This window comes from Ovis aries, chromosome 2 (genome assembly GCF_016772045.2).
Source record: "Ovis aries strain OAR_USU_Benz2616 breed Rambouillet chromosome 2, ARS-UI_Ramb_v3.0, whole genome shotgun sequence".
NCBI lineage: Eukaryota > Metazoa > Chordata > Mammalia > Artiodactyla > Bovidae > Ovis > Ovis aries.
The window spans coordinates 226302710-226325314 of record NC_056055.1 but is presented as its reverse complement, the minus strand read 5'-3'; the positions used below and the strand labels follow the sequence as shown (position 1 = coordinate 226325314).

Sequence of the window (22605 nt, the reverse complement as noted above, 5' to 3'; positions counted from 1 at the left end):
TCTAACTTCTCAAAAGAGTCTGTATTTAGAAAGTTTTAAAGCATCTCGTGCCTCTCACAGTTGGGAGGCTGTAAACAATCACATGTGGCCGGACAAACTCGCTCAGGCAGGCTAGAGAACCTTCAGAGGAGTTTGTAAGTTGAAACACTCTTGTCATGCTCAGGAATTTTTATTAACTGGAGCTGCAAGTTAGCTCCTTCTCCGAGAGAAATGGTGATGGGGGAGAGGTGTAGGTGAGAGCATAAAACAGAGTCTGGTTTTGGGGGTAGATGCTCAGGAACAGGGGGTTTCCTGAGGCTCGATCCCACCTTTGTGTATGCCGAAGCCTCCTTCCTCATGACCTTTGCCATGGGCGGAGTTCTTCACGCTGGCTCCCGGCACCAGTGGACTCTCAGCTATTATGATGTCCAAGATCACAATAGCCAAGTGGAGAAAGGCTGTGGATATACAGAGATTGGAGCACGCAGTAGGCAAAAGTTGAAAGAGCATCTTACTGTTGCCTAACATTCACAAAAAAGTCTTACCCAACAATGTGTGTGAACTTGTTCTGACTCCTGCAGTTTCTCTGTTAGCTGAATGAGGATTCTGGGGACTTTTATTTGGCCTTTTTCACCATCTAGGGTGGTGTACATTGAACAAAGAATGATGGTGAGGAACAGCTGGTCCCCTGAGCTCTGAAGACGTTCTCCATAAATGGAATACTGAACATCTCTTGTTGTGAATATCAGTAGGATGCTTGGCCACCAGCAATTGATTCAATTTTGCTGATTATTCAAGGGCACAGGAAGGAAACTCTGGAGGGCATTCAATATCAGATTTTTTTCATTTGTTCTGAAAATGGTTCATCTCTCTCCCCAGCCCTTAATGCATAGCAATCATCAGAGCTACCTTTCTCTCCTGTGAGCTGGCAGGGGTGCTCAGAGATGGCAAACTAATTTTGCTATCAGCCTACACTCTGAAAAGTCCCTTCTTTGTCTGACATTCTGTGATCATAAAGAAAAGCTCCTGATACCCCTAAAACAGGGTGTGTGCTCAGTCATTTATGACTCTATGCAACCCCATGGATTGCAGCCCATCAGGCTCCTCTGTCCATAGAATTTTCCAGCAAGAATACTGGAATGGGTTGCCATTTCCTTCTCCAAATCATAGCGTGCATCCTTACATTAAGTAGAGTTGGACTTTGAATAGGGATGCACTCTGTTCATCTTTCTACCACCCTTGAATGCATGTGCATTAACAAACAAATACCACATTGCTAAAACAGAGCACAATATTTAATTATTTTATTAAAAATTAATTCAAGGTAATAGATTCAGAGTTTTACCAAGAGAACACGTCGTTCATAGCAAACACCCTCTTCCAACAACACAAGAGAAGAATCTACATATGGACATCACCAGATGGTCAATACTGAAATCAGATTGATTATGTTCTTTGCAACCAAAGATGGAGAAGCTCTATACAGTCAGCAAAAACAAGACTGGGAGCTGACTGTGGCTCAGATTATGAACTCCTTATTACCAAATTCAGACTGAAATTGAAGAAAGTAGGGGAAACCACTAGACCATTCAGGAATGACCTAAATCAAATCCCTAACAATTATACAGTGGAAGTGACCAAAAAAAAAAAAAAATTCAAGGGATTAGATATGATAGAGTCCCTGAAGAACTATAGACAGAGGTTCGTGATATTGTACAGGAGGCAGTGATCAAGACCATCCCCAAGAAAAAGAAATGCCAAAAGGCAAAATTGATGTCTGAGAAGGCCTTACAAATAGTTGGGAAAAAAAAGAGAAGCTAAAGGCAAAGGAGAAAAGGAAAGAAATACCCATTTGAATGTAGCATTCCAAAAAATAGCAAGGAGATATAAGAAAGCCTTTCTCAGCAATGAATGCAAGGAAATAGAGGCAAACAATAGAATGGGAAATACTAGAGATCTCTTCAAGAAAATTGGCAATACCAAGGGATCATTTCACACAAAGATGGACACAATAAAGGACAGAAATGGTATGGACCTAACATAAGCAGAAGATATTAAGAAGTGGCAAAAATACACAGAAGAACTAGACAAAAAAGATCATGACCCAGATAACCACGATGGTGTGATCACTCACCTAGAATCAGACATCCTGGAATACGAACTCAAGTGGGCCTTAGGAAGCATCACTACAAGTAAAGCTAGTGGAGATGATGAAATACAGCTGAGCTATTTCAAATCCTAAAAGATGATGCTGTGAGAGTGCTGCACTCAATATGCCAGCAAATTTGGAAAACTCAGCAGTGGCCACAGGACTGGAAAAGGTCAGTTTTCATTCCAATCCCAAAGAAAGGCAATGCCAAAGAATGCTCAAACTATTGCACAATTGCACTCATCTCACATGCTAGAAAAGTAATGCTCAAAATTCTCCAAGCCAGGCTTCAATAGCATATGAACCATAAATATCTAGATGTTCAAGCTGGTTTTAGAAAAGGCAGAGGAACCAGAGATCAAATTGCCAACATTCGCTGGATCGTCAAAAAAGCAAGAGAGTTCCAGAAAAGCATCTACTCTTCTTTACTGATTGCACTAAAGCCTTTGACTGTGTGGATCACAGCAAACTGTGGAAAATTCTGAAAGAGATGGGAATACCAGACCACCTTACCTGCCTTCTGAGAAATCTGTATGCAGGTCAAGAAGCAACAGTTAGAACCGGACATGAAACAACAGCCTGGTTCCAAATTGGGAAAGGAATATGTCAAAGCTGTATATTGTCATCCTGCTCATTTAACTTAAATGCAGAGTACATGTGAAATACCAGGCTGGATGAAGCACAAGCTGGAATCAAGACTGCCAGGATAAATACCACTAACCTCAGATATGCAGATGACACCACCCTTATGGGTGACAGTGAAGATGAAAGTGAAAGAGGAGAGTGTAAAAGCTGGCTTAAAACTCAACATTCAGAAAACTAAGATCATGGCATCTGGTTCCATCGCTTCATGGCTAATAAATGGGGAAACAATGGAAACAGTGACAAACTTTATTTGGGGGGTCTCCAAAATCAGATGGTGACTGCAGCCATGAAATAAAAAGACACTTGCTCCTTAGAAGAAAAGCTATGACCAACTTGAACAGCATATTAAAAATCAGACATTACTTTGCCAACAAAGGTCCATCTAGTCAAAGCTATGGTTTTTCCAGTACTCATGTTTGGATGTGAGAGTTGGACTATAAAGAAAGCTGAGCGCTGAGGAACTGATGCTTTTATTCTGTGGAGTTGGAGGACTCTTGAGAGTCCCTTGGACTGCAAGGAGATTCAACCATTCCATCCTCAAGGAAATCAGTCCTGAATGTTCATTGGAAGGACTGATGCTGAAGCTGAAACTCCAATCCTTTGGCCACCTGATGCGGAGAGCTGACTCATTTGAAAAGAACCTGGTGCTGGGAAAGATTGAAGGTTGGAGGAGGAGGGGACAACAGAGGATGAGATGGCTGGATGGCATCACTGACTCAATGGACATGAATTTGAGCAAGCTCTGGGAGTCGATGATGGACACGGAGGCCTGGGTGCTGCAGTCCATGGGGTCGCAAAGAGTCAGACACAACTGAGTGACAGAACTGACTGAATAGATTTGTAGTGACACTGAAAAATTGGCTTGTTGTCCAGTCTTTGCTTTCATTTTCCATCACCAATAGCTAGACTTCAAAAGTACCAAGCTTCTTGTGTTGTAGTTGTTTCCATTTTGATTCTCCTCAAGGGAATTATTGAATTCCTTAGCGTATGATCTCTTCCTAAGATCATATGACCAACTCTATAAGGAAACAGAGAAGGTGAAAGAAAGGTCAGGAAATGTGCTACCCTCCAGGGAAATATGAAGTCTCCAGTCCCTCAAAGGTCATCATTCACTTATTAGTTTGCTTCGAGAGTGACTGCTCTCTTGACCTAAGCAAACATGAGGATATTTGAATTTAAGATGAGTCTAGTGGTGAAGAACGTGGAGAGAGGAGGAAGATGCATTACCTATAAAGCACGTGGTTGGGAAAAGTTGAGGGAATCCACCTACAGAGTGTCTATGGGACTGAATTAGAGTCCGGGGCACCTGTTCAAAGGAAAGCAAAGAAGACAGACCAAGGCAAACTTCACCTACTGTTCTGTGTTTTCCTAAGTCATCGCAGTGGCTTCCCTATTATCCTAGTGGAATAGACTTTTTAAAAAAAAATATAGGATGCATTTTAAGGAATGTTTGTACTCTAGGTCTGTTGAAATAATTAAATCTCCATAGTCAGCCACCAAATGAGATAGCATTTCTCTCAATCCATCCCATTGGCCTTCCACAGGGGTGGTGTTTTGGGGGTCATCAAAGATTTGCACACCTAGAGGCTTTGCATCTGAGATGATGTCTGAGGCTTCTCCCACGTGCAATCCCTTCCTAGCTTCAGCCTGGTCTGCACACCACAGTCACCAAAGCCATCAGAATAGTCTCTTGGGCATGGGGTCTGAATTCTTATTTTAAAATATTCCCAAAGCAGCCAGCTTTGGAAAGCACTGAAAATTCCCAAGAATGACAGAAAAGGTGAAGGGGGAAGAAGTGAGGAGACCAGGGGGCAGAGGTCAAGTGAGAGGAGAGGCCTGGCTGTCTCTGTGTCCTTCTGCAGCAGGATGTAGGCACTTCTCAGCCTCTGCTGTTTCTCAAGTTTTCTCTAACTACTGGAAAGAGTGAGGGGAAGCTGGATAGATATCTGTATTTTGGGCTCCAACCCAATGGCATCTTGGTTATTTGCGACCAGTGTGAATTACCTAAATCCACTGATCTTCAGCTTCCTTACAAATAGCACTCACTAAACGTGGGTAGCACTCACTACCATTGTGGGCCCAGGCCAGCCCAGAATAGGCCATGATGTCCAGCCTCTGGACAGGTTCTGCTGTGGCAGCTCTGGCATTCCCAGGCACCAAAGAAGTGCCAGGGCAGCATGGAGGTGATGTTCAGTGCACAATGGCCCTGATGAAGCCCTGAGCCAAACTAGGAAGTAGATCAAGTTTCCTCCTATTCCTCTCCTTCCAGCTCTGCAGACTCTGAAGCACCAAGTCCCATCCTAGCCTGTCTTCTCCCAAAAAAACCACCATCATTTTCTCTTCTCCAGTGCAACCTCCATTCCTTTGACGTCAATTTCTGCTAATCATTGGTTTGATGAAAGCAATTATCACTGAAGTATGAATGACTAATCGTATTGGAAACTTTTCATGGGGTATTTGTTAATTCAAATCCACCTTCAGATGGTAAAACGGATTCAGGAGGTGGGTCTTCAGAGTCATCTTGTCTCCTTGACTATTCCAAGAAACCCTTCCCCCAAAACTGATCAGTCAACTTCATAATCACCCTCCTATCCCCTTCACTAGTCAGTTTTGACTGTAGCTCTACACCACATGAGACTAAGGTAATACACACATCTCTGGGAGAAGCCTGAAGACAGTATAACCCCATCAGAAGCCATGAGAACATTGGTGATCATTGTTTTTCTTCAAAATGACAGAGTGTGTTCCTTTGTGGTATTCATCTGGAACTGTTCTTTGTTCCTAAATTCACTCTGCCTTTATAGATGCCTCCTCTTCCACAAATCTTGAATGAGAAGAATCTTGAATAAGTGAAAATGTTATGCCTTCAAGTTCAAGAAGTAGTGAGGTCGTCAGACATGAATCCAAGACGGCAGCTCAGTCCCAATCAGGGTGTCCGAATTCCCACTCGCAGAAAGAAGGGACGAGCACATGCTCCATTTAAGGACACTTCATGTGCATTTAACACACAATATCCATTGTAGTGGTGCTGACCAGAGTCTAATCACGTGACCAGAACTTTCTGCAAGAAAGACTGTGAAGTGAGACTTTTATCTAGGTGGGTTTTCACTTCTAGGTTACTGCGGGTTCTCCTTAGCCCTCCATGGCCCTGTTAGCATCCACGTGCATGTCACTGTCTGGGGATGCTACCTCCTGAGGCAAAATGCTCTTTTCTCTGATGCTACAGCACCTGCAAGATCATGTTCCATGTGATCTTGTGTGCTTATCTGGCATTGAGTCATTGAGAATATTTGTTTTTTGTCAATTCCCCCAAAGCATCACAGAGTACATTCTACATTCTGACACTACATTGGAAAGTGGGAAAGTCCTCTCAGGCAGTTCATTTCATTAATCAACAAAAATGTTGATGAGGCCTCCGATATACCAGTACTGAGCAAAGTGTTGAGGATACAGTAACAAAAGGCCTGGTCTCTGCCTTTAAGAAGCTGAGAGGCCTCTGGAGAGATGGGGGTGAGTACAATGTCAGGGACACATGGAAGGTGATCAGAGCACTGTGGGTGAGGGTGAATGGACTGTCAGGGCAGATAGGGGTGGTCAGGTAAGTCAACTTGCAAGAGGTTAGCCTGAGATGAACTTGAGAAAAGGAGCAAGGATTGGTTAGGCAAAATGGAGATGTGTATTCCATGAAGAGGGTTTAGCATTTCCAAAAGCAAAGAGAAAAAATAATGTGGTGTATTCATGAAAGCACATGCTATTCAGCATTACCAGAAATGCATGAAGATGAAATTCGAGAGGCAGGAAGCAGGCTCTAACTCCTGGAGCATCTTGCATGCAACAAGATACAAGTTTCACTTTAGATTGAAGACAATGGGGAAATGATCAAAGAGTTTCAGCTCTTGACACAGTACATGTGTGCTCATAGATGGAGCACTCCTGCCACTCCATGAAAGCAAGTATTAAGGAGATGCAAAGAGGAGACGGGAGACCAGACAGGAGACTACTGAAGCATCAAGGGAGAAATAACGATCGACTGAACTAGGGTAGGCTAAAGGAGATGGAAATAAAGAGATCATTAAATAACAAAAAAATAAAAACAGCAGGTCTGATGTTTGACTGAATGGAAGGATGAGGATAAGGAAGTTAGCATGCAGGAAACCTTGCTTTCTAGTACAGGTTGGGGTAGATAGTGCTGCCAACCAATGACAGCGAAGTGTATGAGAAGCAGACTTAGGGAGGATGGTGATGTGTCATGTGGCAGACAGCTGAGGGTGCTGCGTCTGGGGGTATCCAGGTGGAGGAGTCAGATAGGCTCTTGACTGTCGGAATCTGAAGGTCTCAGGAAAGGTCTGACCTGGGAGATCTAGGCAGCTATCATAGGCCATTGAAGGCATATAAGTCACAGCTTAAATCATGAGAGTGGATTACTCACATGGAGCTAGTAGGAGAAAAGAGCAGTGATACAAAAGCATTAGGGTTTTTCAGAAGGAGCAGTTAGAGGAAGGAGGAGAGCCAGGATGGAGAAATGTCATGAAAGTCAAGGGCTGAGAGAGCTCAATAAAGAGAGTGGTCCATGGTGTCCTCATTGGGTATAACAGAGAGGACCTAGATTACAAGGATTGCAAACAGCTGTTGTTGTAAAATAGGGATGTCTTGACCCTATTTCACTATAGAGGTGACTTCACTGAGAATTGTAACAAAATAGCAGGAAATGAACCATATTTCAGAGTCAGCAGGACATAAAGAGACAATAAAGAAATAGACATGAGGACATGGACTACTGTAAGGAGTAAAGATGTTGGACAGTTCCTAGCTGTTTAAGAATGTAAAGGAAGATTTTATTGATGTTGAGTAGCAAAGAGATTTGCATGCTTCTTCTCTTGGCTCTAAGAAGAGAACCAGTAAAGAAAGACCATTGACTTCAAATTTCTCAGTTAAGTAAGAGGTAGGGAATCTTCAGTGACTCAGGAAATGGAGAGGGGACCTTTGAAACTATTTTTGAGGGGAACAGAATGGAATATGACTAAGAACAAGCAAAGGACTCAGTGAAACTCTTCTGGGATTAGAGTCTTGTGTTGATTCCTTAAGTACAGAGCTGGAACCCGATAATCCATTATAGACTTTCTGGATTTCTGCCTTAATCTTTAAGTATAATCTGCTTGTGTATTCCCATTGCTGGGCTCTGTCCACTTTTCTGCACCCTTCTGTGCATTGTAGGGCCTCCTCCATGTCTTCTCAACATTTTTTTTTCCACAACTGACCCTGCTACCTATTGTCATTTTCCTCTGATACTTTGCTCTGCCTACCAAATTGAGATTTTCTCTGCATCTTGCACAGAGACTTATTCCACCCTCAACATGACAGTCAGGGGTTATGTTTCCAGTCTTTATATCCTCTGCTTCCATTTAATCTATAACAGAAAGTTAGTTTCATAGACGAAAACAATCAAACAAACAAAACCCCTATGCAATGTAAGGGCAAAGAAAGGTGTGGTAGAGAGTTGCCAAGATGGCCCCCAACAATCCTTGCCTCTTGGTATTCACATCGTGTGTGCGTCTCTCCCATATTGTACTGAGATTGGAGTGTGTGGAATGAAGGGATTGGAAGTGATGGTTTGTCACTTTCAAGCCTAGGTCACTAACGACTTTGCAGCTTCTGCCTTTCTCTCTGTATCATATGCTCGAAGGCAGCCAGCTGCCATGTTGTTAAGACACTTACACAGCTCTGTGGCAAGGTCGTAAGGGAAGAGCTGAGGTCTCATGCCAATAGCCACGTGAGTAAGCCTTCCTGGAAGCAAACCTTCCAGCTCCAGTCAGCCTGTAGATGGCTGTAGCTCCAGCTGACATCCTGATTAAAACCTCATGAGAGACCCAGAACAAGAACCATCCAGCTGAGTCAGCTGAGTCCTGAATTCTTGACCACCGAAACTAAGACAATCAATGATCATGTTTTCCACACCTTTGTTTTTGGGCATAATTCACGACACAGCAATAAGTAACTAATATTTCTTCCTTGCTCATCTCCTAGAAGTAGTGCTGATCTGATTGGTCAGATTTCAAGACATGGATTGGATTATATTTACTGGAGGATGGGGTCACTGGCAACCCGTCAACCAGTACTTGCTGAGTTTCTACCATGAGCCAAGTGCTGTTTTAGGTGCTGGAGATACCACAGTGAGTAAGACAGTACTCCTAACATTCTAACGGGGGCATGCAGGCAATGAACACACACTCTTTCTCAGTACATGCTATCAAGAGTTTGAAACAGGCTCATATGTGCAGAAAGCCAGGAATGATGCTTGCCTAGGATGGGTGAGGAAGAATTCTCAGATGATGTGACATCTGAGTTTGGACCGGAAGCTGAGGAGGAAGTGACTTTCTTGGAGAAGAGCATTACTAACATCTGCGTGGTCCAGAGAAAGAAAAGAATTTGGTGTAGTTCAAGGATGGAAACAAAGCCAGAAGTGAAGGAAGTATGCTTGAGGAAGAGAGAGAATCCAGCTCTTTCTAAATTATTGAAACTCTGTCAAAGACTCACCAGCAGTGCCTGTTACATGAAGGTGGCAATGATTGAGAAAATGCCTGTGTCCAAATGGAGACCATAAGCTTAGAACAAGGGCCATAAAGGTGCAACAGAAGAAGTGTATGACCTAATTCCCACCTCAAGTGTGTCATGAAGAAACCTCCTGGGCTTGTACAGGGGCATTAAGCCCAACCTGTGGTTATACATGGGCATTAAATTCTTAACAGCTTGCTTGATATGTTTGCAAATATAAAAATTTTCAGAATGCTCTCATCATCATGCAGTATGATTCCATTTATGTTTTCAAAATAAAACTATGTCATTTGTGTGTATTACACACTTTTAAAAATAAAGTATCAAACATTAAATGGGATGATACATGAAGGCCAGTATTCACTACCCAAGAAACAGGAAGGAGATACGGATACAGAGTAAGAATTTGGTTATATCTACTACCTAACAATTTGTATCTTAAAGAGAGCAAGAGATTGAAAAGAAATATGACAAAATGTTAACATCCATTAAATTTGGATTGTACTAGGGTTTTTCCCCTGAACTTTTCTAAGTATTTAAAATCTCTCTCTTTTTTTGGTTTGAAGTATGTTATTTCTCTTTTTTTTAATGTTTTATTTTATACTGGAGTATAGTTGGGCTGTCCAGGTGGCTCAGTGGTAAAGAATCCACCTGCCAATGCAGGAACCGAGGTTGGATCACGGGGATGGGAAGATCCCCTGGAGAGTGAAATGGCAACCCATTCCGGTATTCATTCCCGGGAAATCCCACGGACAGAGGAGACTGGTGGGCTACAGTCCATGGGGTCATAAAAGAGTTGGACACGACTTAGTGACTAACCAACAACTGTTGATTAACAATGTTGTGAAAGTTTTCAGGTACACAGCAGCAGAATGCTCCTTTTCAAAATGCACAGTTGTTGTTCAGTCACTAAGCTGTGTCTGACTCTGCAACCCCGTGGAGTGTAGTCAGCCAGGCTCCTCTGTCTGTGGAATTCTGCAGGAAAGGATACTGGAGTAGGTTACCATTTCTTACTCCAGGAGATCTTCCCAACCCAGGGATTGAACCTGGGTCTCCTGCACTGGCCGGCAGGTTCTTCACTGCTAGCACCACCTGGGAAGCTAAAATTCTCCTGTTCAAGGAATGGGCAAATATCTGAACACAAGTCAGGAATTCCAAAACTGAGTAACTTTGTGAAAATGCAAGAAATGACAGGAAATAACAGGACATGAATACAAAAGTAACTTAGCAGATGTTCCTAGAGCTTCAGCGATGGGACCAGAGCATTGTTCTTTGGCACTAACCAGATAGGACAAAAATAGCACTAAATTCCTGCAGAAGCTCTAGGTGGGTGGCAGAACTTTGGAATAAAATAAAGTGAGAAGAGGCTTCTGTGATCCCTGTCTACAAAATCACTTTGAAGGAAGAATGTCAGAAAACCCTGTGGATTCGAAATTGAATAAGAATATTTAAGAGAGAGTGATTGAAGAATAGCTGGCTCTCAGATTTCTGAGTCTCATGAAGATGGATGGGATTTTAGAGTCCAATGATTTTTTTCAAAACCCAAAATTAATCAGCCTGGTCAGATGAGTAGGAATCCACTTTTTATAGAAGGTAAAGAACTTGCTTAAGAGAGATTTCATACATTCTGTGATCTTCTTCCTATTTTCTTTATTGTACTTTGATTTGCATGGGAATCTGATCTCACAATGGAATTTTGATATTTGATGCCAAAATGTGAACCTGTTTCATCTGCTAATAAGAGAGTGGTTGGGGCTGGGAGAAAGTGAAGAGCAAGAAGGGTTTGGATCAAGTCCCTCTGAAAACTGCAGACATTTGTGTAAGACCCAGTGAATGCTAATGGAGTTTAAAATGGATTTTTAGTCATCTAAAAATCAAAAATATGCAAAAGAGAAGGACTTAATGATGGAAATCAATGAATAATTTTATTTTTCCTTTTTATTTCAACATCCCACTCACCATCTCCAGCCTAATCCAATGTCCCTTTATCTGTTCATCCTCAGTTAATGTCGGAGAAGCCGAATTCTGACACAGAACTGCCCTGCTTGCTTGCCGCAGTCCTCAGGAAAGGCACCCAGGGCAGGCCTTCTCTCTGGGTCGGGAAGATAGGCACTTTAAAAGCTGCCCAGGGCTTATCCTTGAAGCTCCTGAGGCAGCAGGATTCTAACAGTGACCTCTGAAGACCTCTGTCTTTGTGTTGGCCCCTTCCCTTTGGATGTAGACAAACCTGTGATTACGATGGATATCACTTCATGACTATTACATTAGATGGCCAAGGAAGATGGTCCAGTGGGACTGACTCAATCCTGTGTGACCTTCAAAAGCAGAGCATCTTTTTCTGGTCACTGAAGAAAAAGTTAGAGATGAAGCCTAAAAAGAATTTAATATACCATTGTTAGCTTGAAGATGGTGGGGACCATGTGGCAAGAAATATGGGTGGCTTTTAGGAGCTAAAAATAGTCCTGGCTCAGAACCAGCAAAAAAACAGGGATCTCAATTCCAAGGAACTGAATCTGGCCAAAAACCTGAATGAACTTGGAAGTCACTCATTCCTAGAGCTTCCGGATCAAAGCCTAGCTTGGGCAGCACTTCAACTTCAGCTTTGTGCAATCCTAAGCAAAGAACCAGGACAGTGTGATGATAAATAGGTGTTGTGTTAGGTTGCCATGGGCATGGCTACTTGTTACACAGCAATTGTAAAGAGGCCACCAAAAAGGATAAGGTAGGAATCACTGCAGAGTCTGAGTTGGGAGGACACCCGCTTTGGGAGAAAGGCAACCGTGCATGAATCCTAATCAAACGCAAAATCCTCTTGAGGCTTTCTCTTGTGGTTCAGTTGGTAAAGAATCCCTCTGCAATGCAGGAGACCTGGGTTCTATCCCTCGGTTGGGAAGATCCCCTGGAGAAGGGAAAGGTTACCTACTCCAGTATTCTGGCCTAGAGAATTCCATGGACTATACAGTCCATGGGGTCACAAACAGTCGGACACGACTGAGTGACTTTCACTTTTTCACTTGAGGCCACTAGTAGGAAAAGACTTGATTCCAGGTACCAAGAAAAAGCCAAAGTCCAGAGCACTGTCCAGGAAGGGATGGCTATCAGCTTTGGCTCAAATCTGCTGGGCCAGGCAGGAAAATCCAGGGGTCCGAGGGAAGTCTCCTTGTCTGTATGGTGCATTCCATGTTTGTCAAGACAACTTTAGAACAACATTAAACAGATTTTTAAAGAAAATATTCATCCATACCACCATTTACCCACCTACAAGCTTAGTAAAGTCTTCAAGAATAACTCTTTTTGAGGACCAAGTTTCGTACTTTTAGGCATTGAAAGCTAAGTCTGATCCAGAACTTAGTTGTTTATTTAAAATATCTTACTTTCTACATTGAATATTAAGTTGCCAGCAAATAAATAAGTATTAGATCATGGAGAAAAATATAAAATAAAAGCCAAGTCAAATAATTCAAAGAAACACAGTTACATTTTTAAATAATCTTACCTAATTTTTTCTCTTTGTAAAGTAGCACATGTCTCTTAGGGGAAAAATTAAATTTGAACAGGTGAAAAACGGAAAATAAAGATAACTTGCAATTTCACCTCTGAAATTGCATCAATATTTTGTATCTATGCATATGTTTATATATAACTTCCTTCATAACCAGATCATTCTGTGCAGATCATCTGTGAAGCAATTTATGAGTACACACATACATATTTTATACAACTGGACCATCTTTCTATGTCATTATGTATTATCTTCCTGCCACATTATTTGTGTATTTTTAACTGAAGTATAGTTGAATTACAATGTTCTGTTACTATGACTGCAAAGTGACTGAGTTATACATATGTGTGTATATATATATAATATATACACATTCTTTTTCATATTCTTCTCCATTATAGTTTATCACAGGATACTAAACATGGTTCCCTGTGCAATACAGTAAGACTTTGTTGTTTATCCATTCCATATATACCAATTTACATCTGCTAACCAAACTCCCAGTCCAACACTCTCCACCCCATTTTCCTTGGCAATCATCAGTCTGTTCTCTGTTTCTCTATTTCTGTTTCATAGATAGGTTCATTTGTGTCCTATTTTAGATTTCACCATACAAGTGATATCATGTGGCGTTTGTATTTCTCTTTCTGACTGACTTCTCTTTGTATGATATTCTCTAGTTGCATCCATGTTGCTGCAAATGATATCATGTTATTCTTTTTTATGGCTGAGTAGTATTCCATTGCATATGTGTATCACATCTTCTTCACTCATCTTTCGATGGACATTTACATTGTTTCCATGTCTTGGCTATTGTGAATAGTGCCGTTATGAATACAGGGGTATATGCATCTTTTTGAATTATAGTTTCACCTGGATATAAGCCCAGGAGTGGGATTGCTGGATCATATGATAATTCTATTTTTAGTTTTCTGAAATCTCTATACTGTTTCCCACAGTGGCTACCCCAACTAATATTTCCACCAACAGGGTAGGAGGGTTCCCTTTTCCCCACAGCTTCTCTAGCATTTGATTTTTTTTTTTTTTAGACTTTTAAATAATGGCCTTTCTGACTGGTATGAGTTGCTCACTCACTGTAGTTTTGATTTGCATTTCTCTAACAATTAGTCAAAGTTGAGTATCTTTTCACATGCCTGTTAGCCATCTGTCTTTCTTCTTTGGAGAAATGTCTTTAGGTCCTCTCATTTTTTGATGGGTTTTTTGGTTTTTTTTGTTGTCAAGTTGTATGAGCTGTTTGTATATTTTCAAAATTAAGCCCTTCTTGGTTGCATCATTTGCAAATATTGTCTCCCAAGCTCTAGGTTGTCTCTTCATTTTGTTCATGGTTTCCTTTGCTGTGGAAAAGCTTATAAGCTTGATTAGATCCATTAGTTTATTTTCATTTTTATTTCTATTATCTTGGGAGAGTAGCCTAAGAAAAACATTAATACAATTTATGTTAGAGAATGTTTTGCCTATGTACTCTTTTAGGAGTTTTATGGTGTCATGTCTTCCATTTAAGTCTTTAAGCCACTTTGAGTTTATTTTTGTGTATGGTAATAGGGTGCTTGCCACATTATTTGAATACATATTTTGTAATACATTCAATGGCTGCTGTATTTCTCCATAAACAGGCATTGGCATTTCAGAGCAGCAGCTGGGGGCCTTAGTCAGTTAAGCTCCCTTGATAACTCTGAGGTTCATTCAAAGGTCACCAAAGATGTACTAACGTTTATTTAACCAATGGTAGGGAACAAGATTTTAAGATGGTCCAATTGTTTGCTATGTTTAAAAATCCTGCAAAACTATTTTTGTAGTTGATTTTCTTTTCTCATCTCAGAATCTTTTAAAATTACATTTCCAGAAGTATAAAAGCTAGGTCAAAGGTTATATACATTAGATAGGTATTAAAAATCTGCCCCACAGAGAGGTCGAGTCAATTTACACTTCTGACAACAAGATGAGAGAGAGCCTGTTTCCTGCAGACTCACCAATATGGGATATGGTCATTTAAAAGTCATTGCCAATTTGAGAATTGGAAAATGCTGTTTCATTTTAAATTATAGTCTTTGATTATTTATTAAATTCATCATCTTTTTAGGTTTTTGGTCAAGTTATGCTTTTACTTTATGACTTAACCCACTCATAATGTCCTATGCCTATTTTTCTGGCAGAGGTATTAAACTTTTATTGATTGATTTATGTAAGTTGTTTTTTTTAACTGGATCGTGAAGGACAGGGAAGCCTGGCATGCTGCAGTTTACCTGATCACAAACAGTTGGACGCAACTTAGTGATTGAACAACAGCAACCGTAGAGAGAAAATCATACACTCTTTATACAGGGAATATACTACCCTTAGATGGTCTGCCTTAGCTGTTGCAAATGTTATTTTCCTAGCTTTTCATTTATCTTCTGGACTTCCCAGGTGGTGCTAGTGGTAAAGAATCCACCTGCCAGTGCAGGAGATGCCAGCGTCGCAGGTTAAGTCCGTTGGTCAGGGAGACTCCCCTGGAGGAGAAGATGGCAATGTGCCCCAGTATCTTTGCCTGGAAAATTTCACAGACAGAGGAGCCTGGCGGGCTACAGTCTGTGGGGCCACAAAGAGCTGGACATAACTTGCACACACACATTCATCTTCTAGTTCTGCTTAGAGCAAATTGGTTTGGTTTTGTTTTGTTTTGCTTTGAAGCAGAGGTTTTCTATTTTAATATAATCAAGTCAAGTCATTGTCCTTTCCCTTCTACTTTTCTTTCTCCTTTTTAAAAAGACTCTCTCTACCACAAGAATATTTAAATAGTCATCTGTATATTCCTCTAGAAGTTCCGGTTCTTAATTCAGCGGGACTTTATTTTAGAGTAGAATATAAAGAAAGGATTGAATTTTTCTTCTCATGTATCTAGCCAATTGTCACAACACTTTTTATCAAATAAGTCATAATGTTCTATCATTTAAAAATGATACTTTTCCCATGCAACAATGATAACAAACCATTATTGAATAATAACTGTACTCCAGAAACTATGCTAAGTGTTTTTCATCTATTAGCCCCTTTCATCCTCACCCCAGGAGTTGCTCTTATTGTCTTCTTTTTACTGAGAAAAGCATGATCACAGAGGGTCTGGTGATCACACAGTTAAGTGGCAAACCAGCAATCAGACTCAATCAGGCTAGCTCCAGAGTAAGTACTACACCAAGCTGCCTCTCTAATTTTTAATATACCCTTCAGTTGATTTGGGGATATTGTATTCTGTTTAGTTGTTTTTCCTTGACATATCACATTGCTCTTACGATTATACAATACATTTTACTCTCAGGTTGGATGTCTCTATGAGTCAGAGCCTGCGCTTAGGGTTCCTCAGCTTACTTTGCACACCAAAGATGTGATCAACATGTGGCCATGTTTCCAGTCCTGAAACCAGAAGCTCCTTCTCTTCTTCCACTTTAGACACTTGCAGTCGGATGCATGAGGTACCTTCTGCAGAGAGGAGAGTCACTTCTACTTCCTAGAAGGGCTCTGAAAGTCAGTTTGTCAAGGCTTGCTCAGTCAGGGCCCTGTTCTGCTGTATCTGCATAAATTCCTTGACATTTTGTGAGTGCAAATGCCTCATTCTCTTGTTCTGATGCAGTCATTTCAACAGCAGTTTGGGAAGTACATGCACTGATTCAAAACAGAGTCTTGACAAGATTCTTGTTTTATCTGTTGATGGTAAAATCCAGATTCTAGCTAATCTAGGTAAGTGCTTAGGGTAAATGCTTCTGATGGAACTGAGCAGAATAAGAAAGAAGTAAAAGAATTAGGCTAGTGATACCCTGTCACAAGCGCTGCAGCTGTGACGGACCGTGCAGAAGCCTGGTGGCTGTGACGGACCACACACAAGCACGGCCAGGGGAGCTACCCCACACCCAAGGTCACAGGCAGTGACTGAGAGCGCCAGGCTGCGAAGGCTCTGGAGCGGCCGAGAGGGGCTATCCCATGTCCGAGGTCAGGGGCGGCAGCCAAGAGGAGCAACCCCATGTCCAAGGAGCGGCAGATGAGAAGACCGAGAGGAGCTACACCACGTTCAAGGTCAGGAGGGGCAACCTCATCCAAGGTAAGGAGCAGCGGCTGTGCTTTGCTGGAGCAGCGTAAAGAGATACCCCATGCCCAAGGTAAGAGAAACCCAAGTAAGACGGTAGGTGTTGCAAGAGGGCATCAGAGGGCAGACACACTGAAACCATACTCACAGAAAACTAGTCAATCTAATCACATTAGGACCACAACCTTGTCTAACTCAATGAAACTAAGCCATGCCATGAGGGGCCACCCAAGACAGATGGGTCATGGTGGAGAGGTCTGACAGAATGTGGTCCACTGGAGAAGGGAATGACAAACCATTTCATTATTCTCGCCTTGAGAACCCCACTAACAGTATGAAAAGGCAAAAGGATACTGAAAGAGGAACTCCCCAGGTCAGTAGGTGCCCAATATGCTACTGGAGATCAGTAGAGAAATAACTCCAGAAAGAATGAAGGGATGGAGCCAAAGCAAAAACAATACCCAGATGTGGATGTGACTGGTGATAGAAGCAAGGTCCGATGCTGTAAAGTGCCATATTGCATTAGGAACCTGGAATGTTAGGTCCATGAATCAAGGCAAATTAGAAGTGGTCAAACAGGAGATAAAGAGTGAATGTCAACATTCTAGGAATCAGCGAACTAAAATGGACTGGAATTGGTGAATTTAACTCAGATAACCATTATATCTACTATTGTGGGCAGGAATCCCTTAGAAGAAATGGAGTAGCCATCATGATCAACAAAAGAGTCCAAAATTAAGTACTTGGATGCAATCTCAAAAATGACAGAATGATCTCTGTTCGTTTCCAAGGCAAACCATTCAATATCACGGTAATCCAAACCTATGCCCCAACCAGTAATGCTGAAGAAGCTGAAGTTGAATAGTTCTATGAAGACCTAAAAGACCTTTTAGAAAGGGAAAGGGAAGTCACTCAGTCGTGTCTGACTCTTTGCAACCTCATGGACTGTAGCTTACCAGGCTCCTCCATGGGATTTTCCAGGCAAGAATACTGGAGTGGGTTGCCATTGCCTTCACTAACACCCAAAACAGATGTCCTTTTCATTATAGGGGACTGGAATGCAAAAGTAGAAGTCAAGAAACACCTGGAGTAACAGGCAAATTTGGCCTTGGAATACGGAATGAAGCAGGGCAAAGACTAATAGAGTTTTGCCAAGAGAACGCACTGGTCATAGCAAACACCTTCTTCCAACAATACAAGAGAAGACTCTACACATGGACGTCACCAGATGGTCAACACCGAAATCAGATTGATTATATTCTTTGCAGCCACAGATGGAGAAGCTCTATACAGTCAGCAAAAATGAGACCAGGAGCTGACTGGGGCTCAGATCATGAACTCCTTATTGCCAAATTCAGACTTAAATTGAAGAAAGTGGGGAAAACCACTAGGTCATTCAGGTATGACCTAAATCAAATCCCTTATGATTATACAGTGGAAGTGAGACATAGATTTAAGGGACCAGATCTGATAGAGTGCCTGATGAACTATGGACGGAAGTTCGTGACATTGTACAGGAGACAAGGATCAAGACTATCCCCGTGGAAAAGAAATGTTAAAAAGGCAAAATGGCTGTCTGTGGAGGCCTTACAAATAGCTGTGAAAAAAAGAGAAGTGAAAAGCAAAGGAGAAAAGGAAATATATAAGCATCTGAACACAGAGTTCCAAAGAATAGCAAGGAGAGATAAGAAAGCCTTTCTCAGCGATGAATGCAAAGAAATAGAGGAAAACAACAGAATGGGAAAGACTAGAGATCTCTTCAAGAAAATTAGAGATACCAAGGAATCATTTCATGCAAAGATGGGCCCAATAAAGGACAGAAATGGTATGGACCTAAAAGAAGCAGAAGGTATTAAGAAGAGGTAGCAAGAATACACAGAAGAACTGTACAAAAAAGATCTTCACAACCCAGATAATCACGATGGTGTGATCACTCACCTAGAGCCAGACATCCTGGAATGTGAAGTCAAGTGAGCCTTAGAAAGCATCACTATGAACAAAGCTAGTGGAGGTGGTAGAACTCCAGTTGAGCTATTTCAAATCCTGAAAGATGATGCAGTGCAAGTGCTGCACTCAATATGCCAGCAAATTTGGAAAACTCAGCAGTGACCACAGGACTGGAAAAGGTCAGTTTTCATTACAGTCCCCAAAAAAAGCAATGCCAAAGAATGCTCAAACTACCGCACAGTTGCACACACCTCACATGCTAGTAGAGAAATGCTCAAAATTCTTCAAGCTAGGCTTCAGCAATATGTGAACCGTGAACTTCCAGATGTTCAAGCTGGTTTTAGAAAAGGCAGAGGAACCAGAGATCAAATTGTCAACATCCGCTGGATCATGGAAAAAGCAAGAGAGTTCCAGAAAAACATCTACTTCTGCTTTATTGACTATGGCAAAGCCTTTGACTGTGTGGATCACAAAAAACTGTGGAAAATTCTGAAAGAGATGGGAATACCAGGCCACCTGACCTGCCTCTTGAGAAACCTGTATGTAGGTCAGGAAGCAACAGTTAGAACTGGACATGGAACAACAGACTGGTTCCAAATAGGAAAAGGAGTATGTCAAGGCTGTATATTGTTATCCTGCTTATTTAACTTCTATGCAGAGTGCATCATGAGAAATGTTGGACTGGAGGAAGCACAAGCTGGAATCAAGATTGCTGGAAGAAATATCAATAACCCCAGATACGCAGATGACACCACCCTTATGGCAGAAAGTGAAGAAGAACCTAAGAGCCTCTTGATGAAAGTGAAAGAGGAGAGTGAAAAAGTTGGCTTAAAGCTCAACATTCAGAGGACTAAGATCATGGCATCTGGTCCCATCACTTCATGGCAAATAAATAGTGGAAACAATGACTGACTTTATTTTTCTGGGCTTCAAAATCACTGTGGATGGTGATTGCAGCCATGAAATTAAAAGATGCTTACTCCTTGGAAGGAAAGTTATGAGCAACCTAGACAGCATATTAAAAAGCAGAGACATTACTTTGCCAACAAAGGTCTGTCTAGTCAAGGCTATGGTTTTTCCAGTGGTCATGTATGAATGTGAGAGTTGGACTCTAAAGAAAGCTGAGCATGGAAGAATTGATGCTTTTGAACTGTGATGTTAGAGAAGACTCTTGAGAGTCTCTGGACTACAAGGATGTCCAGCCAGTCCATCCTAAAGGAGATCAGTCCAAGGTGTTCATTGGAAGCACTGATGTTGAAGCTGAAACTCCAATACTTTGGCCACCTGATGCAAAGAGTCAACTCATTTGAAAAGACCCTGATGCTGGGAGAGATTGAGGATAGGAGAAGGGGACGATAGAGGATGATATGGCTGGGTGATGGACAGGGAGACATGCTGCGATTCATGGGATTGCAAAGAGTCAGACACTACTGAGGGACTGAACTGAACTGAACACTGTTCAGTTATTTTTATATTTTAGGATTTTTATTTTCTGTAGGTCAATAGAGAAGGAACTAACTTTAGAAAGAATTAAATTAATAACATGAATTCTTTATTATTAAAATTTCAGACACTGTGGCCAAACTAAAGAAAACAAACAAAAACCAAACCCCCCCAAAAAACCACCAGAGTCTTGAGTTGGATCATAGTTATAACTTTCAAGCCTAAAGGTATATTTCAGTTCAGTTCAGTTCAGTCCCTCAGTCATGTCCAACTCTTTGTGGTCCCACGAACCACAGCACACCAGGCCTCCCTGTTCATCACCAACTCCCGGAGTCTACCGCAACCCATGTCCATCGACTCAGTGATGCCATCCAACCATCTCATCCTCTATCATCCCCTTCTCCTCCTCCTACCATCTCATCCTCTATCATCCCCTTCTCCTCCTGCCCTCAATCTCTCCCAGCATCAGGGTCTTTTCAAATGAGTTGACTCTTTGCATCAGGTGGCCAAAGTATTGGAGTTTCAGCTTCAACATCAGTGCTTCCAATGAACACCTTGGACTGATCTCCTTTAGGATGGACTGGCTGGACATCCTTGTAGTCCAGAGACTCTCAAGGGTCTTCTCTAACATCACAGTTCAAAAGCATCAATTCTTCCATGCTCAGCTTTCTTTAGAGTCCAACTCTCACATTCATACATGACCACTGGAAAAACCATAGCCTTGACTAGACAGACCTTTGTTGGCAAAGTAATGTCTCTGCTTTTTAATATGCTGTCTAGGTTGCTCATAACTTTCCTTCCAAGGAGTAAGCATCTTTTAATTTCATGGCTGCAATCACCATCCGCAGTGATTTTGAAGCCCAGAAAAATAAAGTCAGTCATTGTTTCCACTGTTTCCCCATCTATTTGCCATGAAGTGATGGGACCAGATGCCATGATCTTAGTTTTCTGAATGTTGAGCTTTAAGCCAACTTTTTCACTCTCCTCTTTCACTTTCAGCAAGCAGCTCTTTAGCTCTTCTTCGCTTTCTTCCCTAAGAGTGGTGTCATCCGCATATCTGGGGTTATTGATATTTCTTCCAGCAATCTTGATTCCAGCTTGTGCTTCTTCCAGCCTAGAGTTTCTCATGATGTACTCTGCATAGAAGTTAAATAAGCAGGATGACAATATCCAGCCTTGACGTACTCCTTTTCCTATTTGGAACCAATCTGTTGTTCCATGTCCAGTTCTAACTGTTGCTTCCTGACCTGTATACAGGTTGCTCAAGAGGCAGGTCAGGTGGCCTGGTATTCCCATCTCTTTCAGAATTTTCCACAGTTTTTTGTGATCCACACAGTCAGAGGCTTTGCCGTAGTCAATAAAGCAGAACTAGATGTTTTTCTGGATATTTAAATGTTGCCTATTGCACCTCCATTCTGAAACCTCTCTGGTTTAAGGAAAGTGAAAGAAAGTGAAGTTACTCAGTCGTGTCCGACTCTTTGCAACCCCATGGACTGTAGCCTACCAGGCTCCTCCATCCATGGAATTTTAAGGAAATTTCAATTTCCCCTCATTCACCTGTTCGTGCCCTTTTAGCTCTACTCCAGCTCATTCTGACTGTGGTCAATGCTCCTCTCCTCTACCCACTTTCATTGGCCTTCCAGAATTCCAACCGACACTTCACTGAGACCTCGACACGCCTATTCTCCCTCATATCTCTGACACTAACCCACAGACTCTAAGACAGCCTCTTATAACTCTTTGAAGATCAAAATGAAAAAGCAGATTCTGATAAAGAGTAAATGAACTTCTGGCCAAACCAAGTTCTCATGGGCCTTGTGCTTTTGAAAACATCCTACCACGTTACCAAAGCAGGATGTGATTCATCCCCAAGCAGGGGACCTCACAGTTACACACATCAGTAAAGGAAAGCTTGGGCCAAATACAACACAACTGCAGGCAGCCTCACAGAGCATACTTTCCATGGAATGTGCCCTTTGCCTTCATTTGGCTTATGTCTGTGATGAAATCAGCTTCTACCTTTTGAATTCACATCAGATTGCAATGCTATGGGTGCTTAAGGGTAAGCTGCATGGGAATGAAGATGTTGACCTGGGACATTTCTTTAAAACAAAAAAAAACTTTTTATTTTGTGTTGGGGTATAGCTGATTAACAGTGTTGTGATGGTTTCAGTTAACAGCGAGGGGACTCAGCCATACATAAGCATGTATCCTCTCTGGGACTTTACATTTCTTATGACATGTTAGTAACCTCTCCAACGTGATGATTAAAGAAGAAAACTGGTGATTAAAGGAGAAAATGGCCAGATT

General features: G+C 41.7%; 1 long non-coding RNA gene across 2 annotated transcripts; it reads right to left on the bottom strand.

Annotated features, from left to right (window-relative positions):
* Window positions 1–1254: 1254 nt before the first annotated feature.
* LOC132659337 (uncharacterized) lies at window positions 1255–19296 on the bottom strand. 2 transcript variants are annotated; one of them, XR_009599654.1, is made up of 4 exons: window positions 18844–19296; window positions 11553–11695; window positions 11285–11417; window positions 1255–3791 (listed from the first exon to the last, which is right to left on the bottom strand). It is a non-coding gene; the product is annotated as an uncharacterized LOC132659337 (long non-coding RNA). The 2 variants fall into 2 exon arrangements; XR_009599655.1 differs by lacking the exons at window positions 11285–11417; window positions 11553–11695.
* Between the last annotated feature and the right edge of the window lie 3309 nt (window positions 19297–22605).